The sequence below is a fragment of the Nyctereutes procyonoides genome, unplaced genomic scaffold (assembly GCF_905146905.1).
Source record: "Nyctereutes procyonoides isolate TBG_1078 unplaced genomic scaffold, NYPRO_anot_genome, whole genome shotgun sequence".
Classification (NCBI taxonomy): Eukaryota; Metazoa; Chordata; class Mammalia; order Carnivora; family Canidae; genus Nyctereutes; species Nyctereutes procyonoides.
Window position 1 is genome coordinate 61,280,381 of NW_026575121.1, and position 18,293 is coordinate 61,298,673.

Consider the following 18,293-nt stretch of genomic DNA (forward strand, 5'->3'; position numbering starts at 1 on the left):
AGAGAACAGAAACTCCACAGAGTGCAAAGAGAAAACAAAACCATTCTGGAAAGGACCACAAACCCAGAAACAACATCACACAGAGCCCAGAGGTGGCAGGAGCCTGGGACAGGCTGACAGATACCTGCACACTGGTGCAGCATGTCCTGGGAGACTGTAGACATGCACAGTGACAAGATGCCTGTGGTTTCTTGTTCATTTTAAATCCACAGTTATTTGAAATTTCCATTTGCCTCATTAGATTTATCATATATTTGGATTCATTGACGGGTTTAGGGCATTTTATTCTATTGTCTGTAAACATTTGCCAAATTAGGGTCATACTCTAATAATAGAAGACACTGAACAATGACTCAATGGATGAATTCATCCATTTCCTCACACACAAAAAATTATAAGGAGATGAAAATGAACTCAGCTGATTGATTTTAGGTTGAGGAAGAGAGATTTGGTGAAAAATAATAACAAGATAGTATCAATAAAATAGCACTAAGAAATCACGTGACAATCCTGAATTAGCTATAGCACACTGTGTCCAGAGAGGCAAAGAAAGTTAATAATTTGAAAAAGTTTCCCAGATAATTTAAAAGCTAAACTCTCTCTCATAATCTTATTCTTTTTTTTTTTAAGATTTTATTTATTTATCTATGAGAGACACAGAGAGAGAGAGAGAGAGAGAGAGAGAGAGAGCCAGAGGCACAGGCTGAGGGAGAAGCAGGCTCCATGCAAGAAGCCCGATGTGGGACTCGATCCCGGGACTCCAGGATCAGGCCCCGGGCCGAAGGCAGGCGCTAAACTGCTGAGCCACCCAGGGATCCCCTCAAATCTTTATTTTTAATTACAAAACGAATATTTGTTTATTGCAAAAAATAAAACGTCAAACAGTAGAGTGTGTAAGTAAAATGTGGGATTTCTCTTGGATTGAATTCCTTAGAAGCAATCACTGTTAACTTGCTGATGAGCATTGGCTTTTGTTCATTAAATACATATTTGTTTATTTAAATAAAAATTGGATCAAACTCTATTCAGTTTTCTGCAAATGGCTCATTTTATTCTATTATGTACAATGGAAAAATAATTTCATGTCAGTACACGAAGATATTTTCCATTTCTGCTTGGCAATTATAAAGTAATTTCTGTACAGATATGCCCTAATTCATTATTTCTGTGTTAGTTCTGTAACTTATGTGCCTAAAAGTAAAATGTTTCCATCAAAAGGTACACACATCTAATCTTTCAAGACTATCAAACTGACCTCCAAAATGCTCTAGCCACTTGCACCTACGTTGCAGTGGCTTCAAGTGCCTAATTCCTCATTGTCTCATCAACGCTCAGGATTTTATATATTTTAGAATTTCCTTCGATTCAACTTCTACGAATTAACCCTCTGTTCATTTTTTACTGGGTTGTCCCTTCTAGTTGTTACTATATAGTGACTATTTATTTATTTGTTTTTATCTATTTATTCATGAGAGATACACAGACAGAGAGGCAGAGACACAGGCAGAGGGAGAAGCAGGCTCCATGCAGGGAGCCTGACGTGGGACTCCAGATTCACATCCTGGGCCTGTGGAGGCCTAGAAAATTAAGGCCATTCCACTTTAAGTTCAGCGTTAGCACACGTCCAGCCATCCCAGGCCCCTGCGAAGAAGAGCTGAAATTTACATTACTTCAGTTGCAGGAAGAAAACAGCTTACAGCTTAAGGCCCTAGGAAGCCCCATATTAGAATAAGGACAGAGCTCAGTGCCCTTGAAAGCCCCATATCAAAATGTAAACAGAACTTGAGAAATTCCTCCGCCCCTTCTGGAGGTCCCCGAGACCAGCCCTTAAAACTAAGGAGCCTCGGTGTCCAGGAAAGACGAATGGATAAAGAAGCTGTGGTCTATGTATACAGTGGAATATTCCTCAGCCATTAGAAACGACAAATACCCACCATTTGCTTCAACGTGGATGGAACTGGAGGGTATTATGCTGAGTGAAGTAAGTCAATCGGAGAAGGACAAACATCATATGGTCTCATTCATCTGGGGAATATAAAAATTAGTGAAAGGGAATAAAGGGGAAAGGAGAAAAAATAGGTGGGAAATATCAGAAAGGGAGACAGAACATGAGAGACTCCTAACTCTGGGAAACGAACTAGGGGTGGTGGAGGGGGAGGTGGGCAGGGGGTGGGGGTGACTGGGTGACCGGCACTGAGGTGGGCACTTGATGGGATGAGCACTGGGTGTTACTCTATATGTTGGCAAATTGAACACCAATAAAAAATAAATTTATTAAAAAAAAAAAAAACTAAGCTGAAACCCACCTCGGGGTCCAAGTACCTGCTCCGCTGTGTCAGGTATACTTGGACCCAAGATCGAGCTTGTAAATAAACTCTCGTGTGTTTGCATCAGTGTTGACTCCTTGGTGGTTTCTCAGATTCGCAATCTCAGGCACAACAGGCCAAAGGCAGATGCTCAACCACTGAGCCACCTAGGGATCCCCGTGACTGTTTATATTATCAATATTTACTTCTTTCTATTGTCAATGTCACAAATAGTTTTTGCTACATTATTATCATTTCATGTAAATTTATTTTACCATAGCCAAATCAGCCACTATTTTCCTTTATAGGATCTGATTCTAGTGCCATACGTAGAAAGGACTCTCTCAGCTAAGATTGGAAAAATACTGTCCTATATTTTCTCCTAATACTTTTACAGTTTTCTTGATTCACTTAAATCTTTAATTAACATACAATTTAATAAATATAGAATTTTTGTATGTTGTATAAGTCAGAGATCAAAATTCGTTTTTTCCAAATTTATTGCAAGTTAAGAAAATCAGTTAAAATATTCACAATGTTCACACTCTTTCTATTTCACAGCTGCAGTGTGGAGGCTTCTGCTTCCCTCTGGTAAACAGCGAATTCCTGCCTCCTCCCTGCAGGAGGGAAAGAGGCAGGGACCCCTGCAGGAAGGCAGGGCTCGCCCCAGGCTCTGCATCCCAAGCCCTTTCTACCGCCCTTTTACTGGCGCCGCTGCCTCTGCTGCCTCCTGCAGTTAGTCTCCACAGGCTCATTTGTTCATAGACATCTGTGCCATTTTATTTCAGGTTTGTGCCCTCCAGCAGAATACTATAATTTCTCTTTTAACCCTAGTCCCAGAGGCTTTTCTTTTCAGTTTTATCCATTTATGTGTATTGATATTAGTCTCCTGTTTGCTCTAGTTTCGGCTTTTGTCTTTGCTTTGTTTCTTTTTCCTCCATTATATTGTTTTCTTTAGCAAATGTTGAGAAAATGCTTGGAACCTATGTTTCAAATCCATCCTTCATTTATTTACATTGACTCTCCTGAAATTCCTCTTTTACATAACAGGAAACAGATAAGGCCCTGGGGCAAAGGGAGATGTTGAGATAAAGTAAAACAAAGTGGGGGAAAACAGAAGGTCCTAGAAATAGGGTTTTCTGCAGCACAGCCCATAGACTGCACTTTGTTTTACTTGATCTCAACATCTCCCTTTGCCCCTGTGTCAGTTTGATGTCCCAGCTGAGGCCCGTGGGAAAGGGTGCCCCTCAGGGTCTGAGGAAGACGGGACACTAGGGAAGCAGGCCCCCTGGTGAGGCGGTCCCTGCCCTCCTGCCCTCCAAGGAGAGAGAAGCACGTTAGCTCAAGGAAACAACGCATTGCCTCTGGATCCCAGGTCAGAAAGAATTATGGTCTGAGTGTCTCAAATCAAAGATTGCTCTGTCGCAGGCAGCTTGCACACCCCCGGTGAAGTTCCCAGAGCCTTCAGCTTCCAGGAGGAAGAGAGTGACAGGCACAGAGGCCAAGGGAAGGAGGCCAGTCAGAAACCCCTTCCCTGCTCTTGGGCCTGATGGCTTTGAGGTGGAAGAACTTTCTCTGGGGGTGCGTTTGTTTTTCCCTGCTGAGCCCCTGCCTCCCAGCCTCAGCAATATCAGGGAATTAGCATGGAGGTGGGCTGGGGCTAAGGGGACACTTTATGGGAGGGGTTTTCCTTCAGAAAGAAAACCAGAATTAAGCTACTTGAAAACTGCAGTGTTAGGGAGAAGCAAGCTGTTTCATAGGACCAGAGGTCGGACACGGTCCCCAGATCCCCAGACCCGCAGTAGCTCCCCTTCCCCTGCTGTGTGGGCACCAGCACCCCTCCCCGAAGCCTGCCGGTCCACCGGGCCTGCAACTTGTGCTCATCTGGGACAGGCGGGGATACACCACAGTTTACCTTTAAAATTCCAGAAATATGGAATACCTGAGGGGCTCTGTCAGTGAAGCGTCTGCTCAAGTCTTGGTCTCAGGGCCCTGGAATCAAGTTCTGCATCGTGCTCCCTGCTCAGTGGGGAGTCTACTTCTCCCTCTCCCTACTCCTCCCCACTCCATTCTCTCTCTGTGTCTCTCCTCTCTCTCAAATAAATAAGATCTTTAAAAAATAAATAAAAATAAGATTCCAGAAATATGCCTCTCATTGACTTGGCAGAGAAAACTACTCTTCTCCCCGAGAGCCTGGCTCCTTCTCTTCAATCAGTGTCTCCTAAAGCAACACTTCCTTTCTTAATTTGCTGAATGGCTGCACTGCCAGCAATCCTGGATGCCTCAGCTTTTTTTTTTTTTTCTAGTTTAAATATTAACTTGCAATATATCAAAAATATTTTGAAGGAAGGATTTCAACTTTCATCCTCGTTTATCCCTAACTCCAAAGAGAAATTACTTAGCTAACTTGGTACCCGTTTTTACCCAGAGAATAAGATTTCTATAGAATCATCCCATAAAGCTCATTAGCCAAGAAACAGACTCTTAACTACAGAGAACATGCTGGTGAGTACCAGAGGAGATGGGGAAATAGGGATGGGGATGATGGAGGGCACCTGTCCTGATGAGCACCGGATACTGCATGCAAGTGTTAAATCTCTACATTGTGCATCTGAAACTAATATTACACTGTAATATTACACTGTTAACTAACTGGAATTAAAACCTTAAAAAACATTGTAAATCATTAGCCGATCTGAAATCTACAAGAACCTCAGTTAACTGAAAGTATATATCCCTCCAATCCAGTGCCCCAGCCTCAAATAACCACACACATGAGAAGGAAACACAAATGAGACTCAGCCAGGGAGCATTAGTCAAACGTTGATACAAGTTATGCAGAGGGGTGTGCAGCAAGCTTGCTCAGCCCAGTGAACCTCCCAGAAGAGGACTTGAACCACCTCCCAGAACTCAGGTCAGGAATAAAGGAGTAAAAATGACTATAGAAGTGCCTGACATTAACTTGGCAAGTAGTGAAATATTTCTTTCTTTCCTTCCTTACCATATGTATCTTCCACACAGAATAAAAACGTTAAATAAAAAAAAAACAAACAGTAACTTGAAAAATTATTACACCCCCCCCCCATGGTCAAGGCAGCATTATTCACAGTAGCCAATAAATGGAAACAGCCTGAGTGTCCATAAATAGGTGAATGGATGAATAAAATGTGAAAAACAAAGAAAAGAAAAGGTAGTATATACACACACACACATCCACAAATACATACACACACAGACATCCATACACACATCCACACACACATACGTATGCATGGACATACACACCCACATATACACACACATACATCCGTTAAACACATTCACACATATATATACACTCACAGACATCCATACACACATGCACACACATACATACACATGCATCCATACATACATGCTTCCATACACACACAGATGCACACATATACAACAGAATATTACTCAGCCACAAAAAAGAATGAAATCTTAACCATTTACAAGAACATGGATGGACGTCGGGGGCATTATGCTAAATGAGGTAAGTGAGACAGAAAAACAAACACCATCCAATCCTTCTCAGGCGTCAAATCTAAAAATAAAACAAACAAAAACAAGCTAATAGATACAGATAACAGACTGGCAGTTGCCAGGGTGACGGTGGTGGTCAATAGACAAAGGGCTCAAAAGGTGAAAAAAACCCAAAAACGTAAAGACAGCATTTAACATTTGTGGAAACCCTAAGTTCTGTTCATAGGAAATCATTCAAGGTAACATGAGATAGGCAAATAGTACCTTAAGTCATTGACTCATCTCAAGGATTTTATTTCAGTGTGTATGTATGTGAGTGTGCCTGTGTATGGATGTGTGTGTCTGTGTATGGATGTGTCTGTAGCTATGTGTGGATGTGTGTGTGTGTGTGTGTGTGTGTTGTAGAAATGCATATGGAAAGAAATGGGATGATGAAAAGTAGGTGTCTTGTTAAGTTTATTCAATTTTTATATGACAGTATCAAACCAGAGATAGGGGAACATTTTTACTTAGATAGTTGGAATCAGAATTTAATTATTGAAATATTTCTGCATCATCATTCAACAAGTGTTCCTTGAGAACCTGCAACATCAGGCATTCAGTAGAGCTCCCAATAGGGACTTATCATTTTTGGTTTGTGGTTAGAGCCAGAAGAGAATCCAATAGGTTCTTTTGAAAGGTATTAACCATTTACAATATTGGAAAAAAACCTTAATGTGGTTTATTTCAAACCATAGAAATATCTGTTACTGTGTTTATTGATATGGCTTTCAGCTTACCACTTGACCTAGTAGGTAGGTTTGGATAATATTTTGTGATCATCTTGGCCATCCTTTGATGGGTTCTTTGCCTGATTATATCTTAACTATATAATGAAAATAAACAAAACCGTAAGAATTCCACTCCTAGCATTTTAGACAATTTGTATACTGTAGCCCCACATACACCATGAAAGTCAGGTAACTGGACTATCTCAAGTGAAGAGGTGGCCTAATTCTCCCCTTTCTAAGTCCAGATGGTCCTATAACAGAGAAAGAAACCCCATTCCACCTCTTCTCTGAATGCCCTACCATCCAGATTTCTCCACAGATGATTTCCAGCACAGCTTTCATAGAAGGATGAGGGAAGCAAATGAAAAGAACCTGAGGTCGGTGGCATTCTGAAGACCCTGTACCACCCAAATCAGTGAGCCAATGGGTCTCAAAGTGCAATTGTAGAAGCACTGGTGTAAAAGTACTTCAGCACATTTTAGAAGGATATTCAACAACAAAATTAAAAGAATAAATGATCATCTATTATTTAAATAGACATTTCTTTTAAAAAGAAGCACAAATGAAAAAAAAAAAAAAGAAGCACTTTGTGGCCATCAAGCCCATGAAAAGATGTTCAGTATTATTACGGAAATGCACGTCAAAACCATAATGAGACCTCATTTCATACTCACTAGTTGACCAGAATCAAAAGACAGAACATAACCAGTGTTGGTGAGGGGTATGGGGAGCTTGAACTCCCCTCGTCTGCTGGCAGGTGTGTAAGTGCTCAATGGAGGAGCCAGGTCTGGCTGTTCAAAAATGTTAAGCATAAAGATACCATATAACCTATTAAGTCCACTGCTTAGTAAATACCCAAGAGAACTGAAAACACATGCCCACACAAAACTTGTACAAGGATATTCATAGCAACATTATTTATAATAGCCAAAAAGTAGAAACAACCCAAATGTCCATCAACTGACAGATAAGCAAGATGTGATATAACCATCCAAAGGAATATTATGTAATCATAATAAGAATAAAGCTCTGATACATACTTCTTTGTGTGGGTAGTCCTCGAGGACATTAGACTCTGTGAAAAAAACCAGATACAAAAGGCTGTGTATTGTATGATTTCATTTATATGAAATGTCCAGAATGCAAAAACCCACAGAGATGCAACGTGGATTATCAGTTCCAGGGGCTGTGGGAAGGGAATTAGGGAGGAGGAGCTAAGGAATACTGTTGGGTTTTTTTTGGCAGGGAAGGGTCTTCTAAAATTGGATTTGGTATGATCGTACAGCCCTGAATATACCAAAGCCACCTGAGTATATACCTTAAAAGGATAAACTTTATGGTATAACATCATGTCTTGATAAAGCTGCTATGTTAAAAAAAAAAGATTATATGATTGATTCTAAATGAAATTGAATTGTCAGTAAACTGAAATATACCATTTGTATGAAATTGAAATGCACCATTTCCTTTGCATTCTATAAATTGATATTTTACTGCCCTTGCCTAAGGAAAGTGTTTGTTTCCAATATGTAGTTTTGATCCCGTAGGAACTGAAACTATTTAGCAAGGCATATCCAAGCCTGAACCCAAAAAGTGAAGGGGGAGGGAAGGACTCAAGACACAAACTGGAAAACAAAGTCAAGTCTGAGAAGTGTGGCAGGGAAAATGACAAGGTGACCATGGGCTCCTCGAAGCCACACGCCCTGGTCCTCTGGGGTGCCAGCTTCTGAGGCCAGCCAGGCCCTCCCCACTGTCATCACACTCCACGTGCATGTGACAGCAGTCAAAACCATGCATGTTTACACAATATGCCTGACCTGATGATGCAGCAAAACTATTGTTTGTACTTCTTAAGTTGGTAATTGGAAACCAGTTACACAGAGGAGTAACATTGGGAGCTATAGGGTTTTGAATTAAATTTTTTTCTCTAGCCACTAATACTTGATTACCTTATTTAGTGCCGTTGGGTATTTGTTAATGATTCTCAGGTGGATTTGTATGTTACCTTAAAAACCTGTGATTGTAACTTGAACAAATATCTAAATAAAACAGATAAACACTCCTCCATGTGGAGAAACTACACCAGACTCCAGAGCACACAACCCTGAGACATAAAAGGAATCTGGGGTCTTGGTTGGACCAATTGAGTGTTAACAAAACTATCTCAGAAAATTCTTACTTTCTCTGTCACACCCAAAAGACCTCCCTTGTGCTGCTCTACAGCAATGAACATCTATTGTATAGGTAATGCCTCAAGAAAAAAATGATCAAAAGACTCATGCATACCTCCATTCATTTATTCAAAAATTAAATCTAAAACTGAATTTGGGGGCAACCCCGGGTGGCTCAGCGGTTTAGTGCCGCTGTTGGCTCAGGGCGTGATCCTGCAGACCCAGGATCGAGTCCCACGTCGGGCTCCCTGCATGGAGCCTGCTTCTCCCTCTGCCTATGTCTCTGCCTCTCTCTCTCTCTCTCTGTGTGTGTGTCTCTCATAAATAAATAAATAAAATCTAAAAAAACAAAATTCCCAACTTATAAAAAAAAATAATAAAACAGAATTTGGTAAAGATTGCACGACTCTGAAAATAACAAAACCACTCAAATATACACTTTAAAACGGTGATTTTTATTGTATAAAATTATGACTCAATGAAGCTACTATTATAAAAAAGATTATATGATTAAGTTGAGACAAAGTGCATGTGCCAGGCACTGGGTAGGCCCAGGATTCAAGATGAAGAGGACAGACATGACCCCTGCCTCACGGAGCTGGACTCCTTAGAATGTTGCAGAACCTAATCACTCCTCACTAGATTTAACTCATACTGTAGATGTAGGCTGAATTCTTTATTTAAAAACAAAAAAAAAAAAAAAAAAGAAAGAAAAAGAAAAAAGGAGTTAATTTCATTCCTTTATGCACAAACCCTTGAGAATATATTTGAGCTTCACTAGTTGAGTCTGCTTTCAGGTTTCTGTGTCCAAACAGTGTCATTCCAGGTCCTTCCCTGCAGCTTGCAGGCAGGACTTTTCTGACAGTGGTGTTTCAAACCATAGCTCTAGAGTCAGATGGACCAGGACATGCATTTTGCCTCCTCAACCGATTAGCTGAGTGGCATTGAGCAGATGACTCACCGTGTCCAAACCCCTCATCCACAGAGCAAGGCAGAGCCAGAACCTGGCTCGCAGCGGCCCATCAGGCCTTCTGTGTGCCATTGGTGTGATGTTCCTGTCCTGGAACCTCACATTGGGCACAGAGCTGTGTCGAGTCTAGCACTCAATTTGGTAGAAAAGTGGCATCTTGGCAGTGACAGCGTACTTGCCTTACAAGCCCTCATACCTGCATCTCCTTTTTAACTGTGGCAATTTAGAGGTCAATTAGTAGCCCTCCCTGACTGTATGGTCACTGTTTTTCATGTCTCGCTCCTCATCTCAATGACTACATTATTCTCAGAGTTGTATCTTATTAACCTACTCTCTTCAGCTGAAAAACCCCCCTTTGTGAAAGTTAAACAATCTATCACAGAGCTGGAGACTTTGCTATTTGGTCATAAAAACATTATTCCATTTTTCTACCTGCCACTTCCCAGGGAACCGACAGGTTCTAAAGGCTACCAAACCTGGTTGAGCCTTTACTTCACATGCTCAAGAAACAGCTCTCTGCCAGAAATGGCACAGGTCTCCCCATTACAGGGTGACTTTGGCCCTTACCTCTCTGAACTTTGCTCAGAGTCTTTAGTTGATGAATGGGTCTTATTTCACACATGACTCTTAGGGAGCTTTGATTTTATTTCATTTTTTAAAATATTTTATTTATTTATTCATGAGAGACACAGACTGAGAGAGAAAGGCAGAGATGCAGGCAGAGGGAGAAGCAGGCTCCACGCAGGGAGCCCGATGTGGGACTTGATCCCAGGACTCCAGGATCACACCCTGGACCAAAGGCAGGCACTAGACCACTGAGCCACCCAGGGATCTCCGGGAGCTTTTATTTTAAAGGCAACTTGAAAAAACAAGGTACCAGGTGTGTTTTTAGGTGAATAGATGTGTTTGTCCCATCACACTGTGCATCAAATTAGTTTAAATGTATAGGACATTGGAATACTTTAAAATCACTGTGACTGTAATGAATGAGGACAGCGATGGATGGGGTAGGATGGCGAGGGTGATGGGGAGGATGAGCAGGAGAAGAGGTGCTCATCTGTGCAGCAGGCAGAATCGAGGAGACACTCCCCTGGGGGACATCAGGGTCTGACTGTACTTGGGATCCTCATTCCCTCTCGATCCCTAGACCCCTCCTCTGTGTCACCCAGCCTCCAGAGACAGCTCCACAATGCAGTGGCCACTCTCTCTTTTGTCAAAGACAGTGAGACATGGGACTGCCAGAAATTTCAAAGTCTATTTTAGGACCAGAGTAAATTTTATAGAATTCATAAAATCTACTCATAAGTAGATTAGGGGTAACCACAAGCAGTACTAACCTTCCAAACAGTGGCTGAAACAGAAAGAACCCTAGGAGCTGTTAGGCTCGGAGTTCTGGACCTCATGATGACCTTCTGATGTCCTTAGCCTGATCAATCTCCTGTCAGGCCAGAGACTTGCACAGAAATGAAGTCCTGGACCAGCTATGGCCCCCTGAAACCCTTAGCGGAAAACCAATGGATGTGTGCAGAAGTGGTGGTCATTACTGGTGCTCCCTGGAACTGTGGCTCTAGCTCCTGAGCCAAGATGCCCACATGGGCAAGAGGCTCAAACCATGGGGCACTTCCAAATTGTCCAAGGACCTTCCTGTTAAGATCTTCTCTCTCTCTTCAAGTGTGATGATGCTGTTTATTTTCCCACACATCAGACCCACCTCCCCAGCAGAATGACTCCTGAGCACAGACAGTAGTTCCTGGTAAAGTTCCTGTCAAGTCCTATGGGCATGAGTTACCTTGATTCCCACTGACATGCATATGTGATGTGCACCCAATCATGTGCCCTAACTTTGACCAACTGAATAAAATAACAAATGAACCAATAGTATTCCATGATCGAAACGTGTTCAAACAACCATACTGCATACACTCAGCTGTTAGAGTGTCACAATGAACAAGTAATCAATTTCCCTGTGCTCAAGTGAGCACAGGTCCCAGAAGCAATCAGTCAGCAGTACTCTGAAGATTCTGAAATGATCATTTACCCTAAACTATTTCCCCCAGACCTTGCATTAACCGCACTTAGAGTCACTAGTGGACAAGACAACAGAAGTCATTGTTGTCCTTATATCCACCTTTTAGCTGTGGCTTTGTGGTGATTGGCACTGTGATCCTGAGCAGGCAAGTTACCCTTGCAAGGGTCTCACTTTCCATGAGAGCAGGTATCATGAGGCTGTACATTTATGAGCCAACATAAAATGTCAATTTAAGTTAACATTTATTTATCAAATATTATTTATCTATATGGAGATTAATTCAAATGATACTTATTAACCAAGAAGTTTTTGTTTTCTCCTCAGGAAAACAAAACTGGATTCTTGCATTATCACATGGAGCCTTCCTGGGGCCCTGGCATCTGGGCAGGTAGCACTCCAAACTACCACTGCCTAGCTCTGCTGGAGACACTGACAGCTCATCAGAGCTTACAAAGAGCCAGCTGACCAATGTCTAACCAGCTGTTTGGTGTAGATGCTTAGGAAGCCTGCAGCAAACCCAGCACGACACAGGAAAATGTTACCAGTAGGAGAGAATGGAGGTCTTGGTTCTTGGATTCCCCATGAAAGATTTGCATGACAATAGACATTGAAAAAAAAACCGGCCAGAAGGAAGGTAACAAGCTCAAAGCAGTTCATTAAGGACAGAACACTCAGGGTATGAGATCAGGCAGGCCCAGAGGTGGGGAATGCAGGGGGGTGTCTTTTCTTTTTCCATTTGCAGAGGTTATGGGTCATAGAAGGGGGGTGTCTCCGGCTAGGTTGTTTCCACCTCCTCCTACCAGTTGTGAGGTGAGTATTTGGCCCTACAAGCTTCTTGCTGAACTGTCAAGGCCGTCTGTCTGGGGGAGAATGGGTCAAAACCACAGTGCAAACATATGATAATGAAGCTGTAGGTCACCCTAGGTCAGAGGTGGAAGAGTAGAGCACTTGTTCTGCACCTGTGGCTCTCTGGCTACAGCCCTGGGGTGTTGGAAGCTCTAAGGCCAGAATGTGAAAAACCACAGAGTCAGGATGTTGTGTCATTTAAGATCTTCTAATATATCATCTACTTATCACCTTCTTTGCCTCTAGCAAATGTCTAACTAACTGCCTACTCTATCAAAAGCATAATGAGTGGAGACTTGAAGTTTGGTTAATTCCAAATTTGTACAATTGTCATGTCTGGGTGGCTCAGTGGTTGAGCAGCTGCTCTCAGCTCAGGGCGTCCTGGGGTCCTGGGATAGGGTCCCCGCATCGGGCTCCCTGCAGGGAGCCTGCTTCACCCTCTGCCTGTGTCTCTGCCTCTCTCTGTGTGTCTCTCGTGAATAAATAAATAAAATCTTCAAAAATATTGTCATGCAAAGTGACAAGAGAGATGTTTGCAAATCATTGGTGTTCTAATAAATTTATATCCTTTCAAAGCCTCAGTATTTTTCCAATTTCAGCCAATAAGAGTATACCAATTCTTAAATTACTCTCCTGTGGTAACAATGTCACACTTTTCAATCCAATGAATAAGACTATTGTTCTCTCTTTATTTCAGAGAATTTAAATTCTTGAGAAACTACTTGAGATATTTAATATTCTGGTCATACTGAAAATCCATGCCTTGAGTTCCTGACTGTATTCCATGGGCAGTTTAAGAAAGGAATCATAAAACAGAAACAAAAACAGCAAGACAGATTTATGCATATGAAATTTCACAAAATTTAGACTTGCATACAAATATCAATGTACAGCTGTTCCCCAGTATTTGGCTGACTTCAGACTAGTTAAGACACCAGAAAAAATCTTGGGTTAGGGGTTTAGAAACCCTTGAATGAAAATTTATTACTATCCAATATAACTTGTGACTTGATTGGTGACCTCAGTAACCTGTTCTCTTTCTATACATGACTCTTCATCTTCCCATTTTGAAGGCAGTGAGACTTACTCCTGTAGAAAAGCAGACTATTTGAGGGTAAGCCATCTTTCCCACTGCCCCATGTCACTCTGCTGGCCCTTGCAAACAGTCTCTGGCTGTTCCTTGGCCTTTACTATACCCTGAGACACCTGAGCAGTGACGCCTGACTGGTGCATTTAGGTCACGGGTATAGGTATGAGGGATAAAGTGGAGGGAAGATTGTGCCCAACACAAGCACATACCCTCCCTGGTTGTATATCTTTTTAAATTGCTGCTACCTAAAATAATGCAACTATCCCTGCATGTTCTGAGTCCAATGAGCACCATGGGTATTGGATACCATTTTACTTCACATCCTTGATTAGAACTGTGAAGATGAATAGGGTGGTTAGAAAGTCCACAGGTGGTGATCTGATGAAATGTGAAAGGCAGGGAAAACAAATTCAAATCCTGATTAAACTGTTATTCCAGAAAGAAAAAAGTACTGTTCCTTCTGTGGTAGGATTCCAATGTAGTCAAAGTGCCATGAAGTAGCTGACTAGGCCAAGGTACTCCAGGGCCCGTGAGGGCTCAGGATTACATGCCTGGCTATGAAGCAGTCGAGCATTAGGTGAGGGAAAGCCATGCCACCTTCTTACTAACACCGTGGAAGGAGAAGGAAGAGGAGAAGGAGGAGGAAGAAAAGGAGGGGAAGGGGAGGAGAGGAGGAGAGGAAGAAAAGGAATGAGAAGGGGAGGAGGAGGAAGAAGGAGGTAGAGAAGGAAGAGGGGGAAGAGGAAGAGGGAAGGAGAAGAAGAAGAAGGAGAAAAGGGGAGGAAGAAGGAGGAGAAGGAGGATGAGGAGGAAGGGGAAAGAGGAGAAGGAGGGGAAAAAGAAGAGGAGGAAGAAGGAGGAGAAGGAGGAATAATGGGAGAAGGGGGATGTATAATCCCTTGTATAGCTGACAAGTTCACCATCTGGCCAGATGCTCCTTGAGTTAGACCTTCCATCATTGTGTTTCCCCTCCTACACTTTCTAACTTGGTAAAGCCAGCTGATATGGCTTATAAATACTTCCAGCAACAATGTTTGAAATGAGAAATGATAGTAACTAGAACATTCTGAGACTCATAGTCATTTTACAATAGCAAGTACCCTGCCTGTGCCTCCTGGAGAATGTCCTGCAAGCTCAAAATTCAGAGTGAGCCAGTACCCTAGTGCCAAGTGCATCCAATCTCTGAGACTCAGAGCCCATTCTCCACGGTGAGGCTGATGCCCCACAACACAGGAAGCTGTGAGGGGAATAACATGCTACATGGGGAGGTACTTTGGAAATGGAGAAGCCTCCTATAGAAATTGGTTACTACTTAAAGATCTTGAGGACTTTGAAAAGACATGGTCCATGGTTCAGATTCTTCAGATAGTCAGATGTCTCAGCAATCCCCTGATTGAAAGTGGAGAGGACACTGGAGCTGCCCTCAAGAGCAGGAAAGAACAAGGTGGGGGAAAAAGGATAAACTGTACTTTCAAGGGTATGTGTGTACTCTATGAAGTCTCTTTGCAGCAAAGCTTTTAATACAAGAAGACAGTGGGAGAGCCTGGCTGTGCAGAATGGAATAAGATGTGTGCACTTCAACACATCGGGGAAACAGCAAAGTGATTTAGTTACTAAGGGCTTGTAACCCAAACTGAATTCACTATTTTGTCTTTTTAGAAATGAGTTTGATAGAGAGAAATTTTTAGATTGTATCTGTGATTTTGTTATTCATCTCAAATATGTAACTGGGACATATATATTAATAAAACATGTTCGGGATGCCTGGGTGGCTCAGCAGTTGGGTGCCTGCCTTTGGCCCAGGGCGTGATCCTGGAGTCCCAGGATCGAGTCCCACATCAGGCTCCCTGCATGAAGCCTGCTTTTCCCTCTGCCTGTGCTTCTGCCTCTTTCTCTCTGTGTCTCTCATGAATCAATAAAATCTTTCCAAAAAAATGTTCAATAAAGACTCTAAACTTGAAAAGTCACCTGGCCAGCCTTATCACAACAGAAAAACTCCAGACCGATCTGAGTTTGTTTGGCAGCTTGGTCACTACTTTTTAGCTGTTACATAGAGTGGAATAGCCCAGAAAGTAAACAAGAACTGTCATGGCTCAGAGACTTCAAATGACACGGGAGCAAAGTGTCCAATTTTGAGATGGATCTGGGAAATGGCCAAGATAAATTTCTATGCTGCTACTTTCTGTTCCTCAGACTTGCTTTCAAGACTACTACTACTCCCACTACTAATAATTGCCATTAAAAATGTAATGCAATGGAATGTAATGCCATATATATATATATATATTATAATTACAGTATGTTCAGCGAGATCCTAGCACTTTAAATTATCTCATTGAATCTTTATATGTATCCCTACAAAGTGTGAGCTGTTATCATCCCCATTTTACAAATGAAGAAATCGATGCACAGAGAGGTTGAGAAACGTACCCAAGATCTGAACCACCACATGGCTATCCTCCAGCAAGAAGTGGGTAAATTACTGGCTATGGTGTTGAAAAGAAGAGATGAGATGGTCCTTGGAGGGGTAGTCTACGTACTTTGAGTTGGTTTCAAGGAGGAAGGGTGGGTTTTCTCGGATCCACCCATATTTTCTTACTCTTGTAATAAAGGCATACCTTTCAGTTGGTGACTTGGTTAGGTAGGGTGGAGGGCAGAACAGCCCCAAAGATATTGAATTCCTGATCTAGTTAGTGTTACCTCAAATGGCAAAAAGACTGCAGAGGTGATTCAGGTAAGGTTGTTAAATAAAGCAAATATTCTGGGTTATTTGGGTAGGTGCAATGTGATCACAAGGATTATCATAAGTGAGACCAGGTCAGAGTCAGAGAGATTTAAAGATAGAAAAAGAAGCCATACAAAAAAAGAAAAAGAAAAAGAAGTCATGCAGGCAGCCTCTACAAGCTAGTAAAGCTGAGGAATTGAGTTCTTCCTTAGAGCCTCTAGAAGGAAAACAGCCCTGCCAACACCTTGACACTAGTCTGATAAGACTCATTTCAGGGACTAATTGAAGATTAGGAAACAAAATTAGAACTCTGCCAAATGTTTGAATACCCAAGTGTGGTTTGATTGAGGAAATTCTATTTTCCTCTCCTTACATTCTCCCACAGTACTTACCTTCAAGAACACAGATATGGAAAAATGAACAGGTAGTTACGATCGTGTTTCTCCGAGGAAAATACAGTGTTGGGATCCCTGGGTGGTGCGGCGGTTTGGCGCCTGCCTTTGGCCCAGGGCGCGATCCTGGAGACCCGGGATCGAATCCCACATCGGGCTCCCAGTGCATGGAGCCTGCTTCTCCCTCTGCCTATGTCTCTGCCTCTCTCTCTTTCTCTCTCTGTGACTATCATAAATAAATAAAAATTTTTTAAAAAAGGAAAATACAATGTTATAAAAAGTATAGGAGGGACACATAAGCCCAGCTTGGGGACCTCAAAGACTCCTTAACTGAAATGGCCATTGTATTGCTCTGAGTTTCCCCAAGAAACTGAACCAGTAGGAGAGAGGAGTGTGTGTGTTCACATATGCGATTTGTTATAAGGAATTGGTTCATGCAGTTACAGAGGCTGAGAAGTCCTGAGATTGGGAGTCGGCAAGCTGGAGACCTGAGAGGGTCAATGGTGTGAGTCCCAGTCTGAGTCTGATTCCCAAGGCAGATGATCAATGAATGTCTCCACTCAAACAGTTAGGTGGAGAGCAAATTCTCTCTTACTCTACCTTTTTGTCCTATTCTGGCCTTTAATGAATTAGATGAGGCCCACGTTAGGGTGGGCAATCTGCTTTACTCAGCCTACTGATTCAAATCTTAATTTTATAGAAAACACCTCACAAACCCAGGATCACATTTGACCAAAGATATGGGCATTCTATGCTCCAGTCAAATTGACATATAATCTTTTTTTTTTTTTTTTTAATTCATGAAAGACACACACAGAGGCAGCAACATAGGCAGAGGAAGAAGCAGGCTCCATGCAGGAAGTCCGATGTGGGACTCTATCCTGGGACTCCAGGATCATACCCTGAGCCAAAGGCAGACGCTCAACCACTGGGCCACCCAGGCATCCCAATGACACATAATCGTAACCAACACAGCCACTCAGGTGTGACTTGAAGGATTAGTTTGTATGGCATCATAACCCAGCCTGGTCTAATGAATATGACACAACACACTTTTTAGTTGTTGAAAAGAAAAAAGGAGGTCCCGACAGGGAAAGATCTCTAATGTATACCAGCGAACCAGGGAATTCTCAGAATAATTACATGTCATATCATCCCTTTTTTTTTTGTAGAAAAGCGATATTTGTACATTCAAAGTACAGAAAGTATGACAATAATTGACAGTATACAGCAATAATTGACAGTGATTATTTCTGGGAAGAGGTGAAGAGAAGGGAAAGATATAGAAATTTCAACATGTTACCAGTGTATGTGTATGCACAGAAAAGGACAAGGCAGATTACTCACAAAAGTGCTAAGAATTTTTGAGTTAAAGGGATGTTTTATAGGAAGTTTTATGCTGTTTTCATTTCTCTGCAATTTTTTTGGTGTTTTCTCTGCATTTTCTTTCTTTCTTAGGCTTTTATAACGATTGTATCTACCTTTAA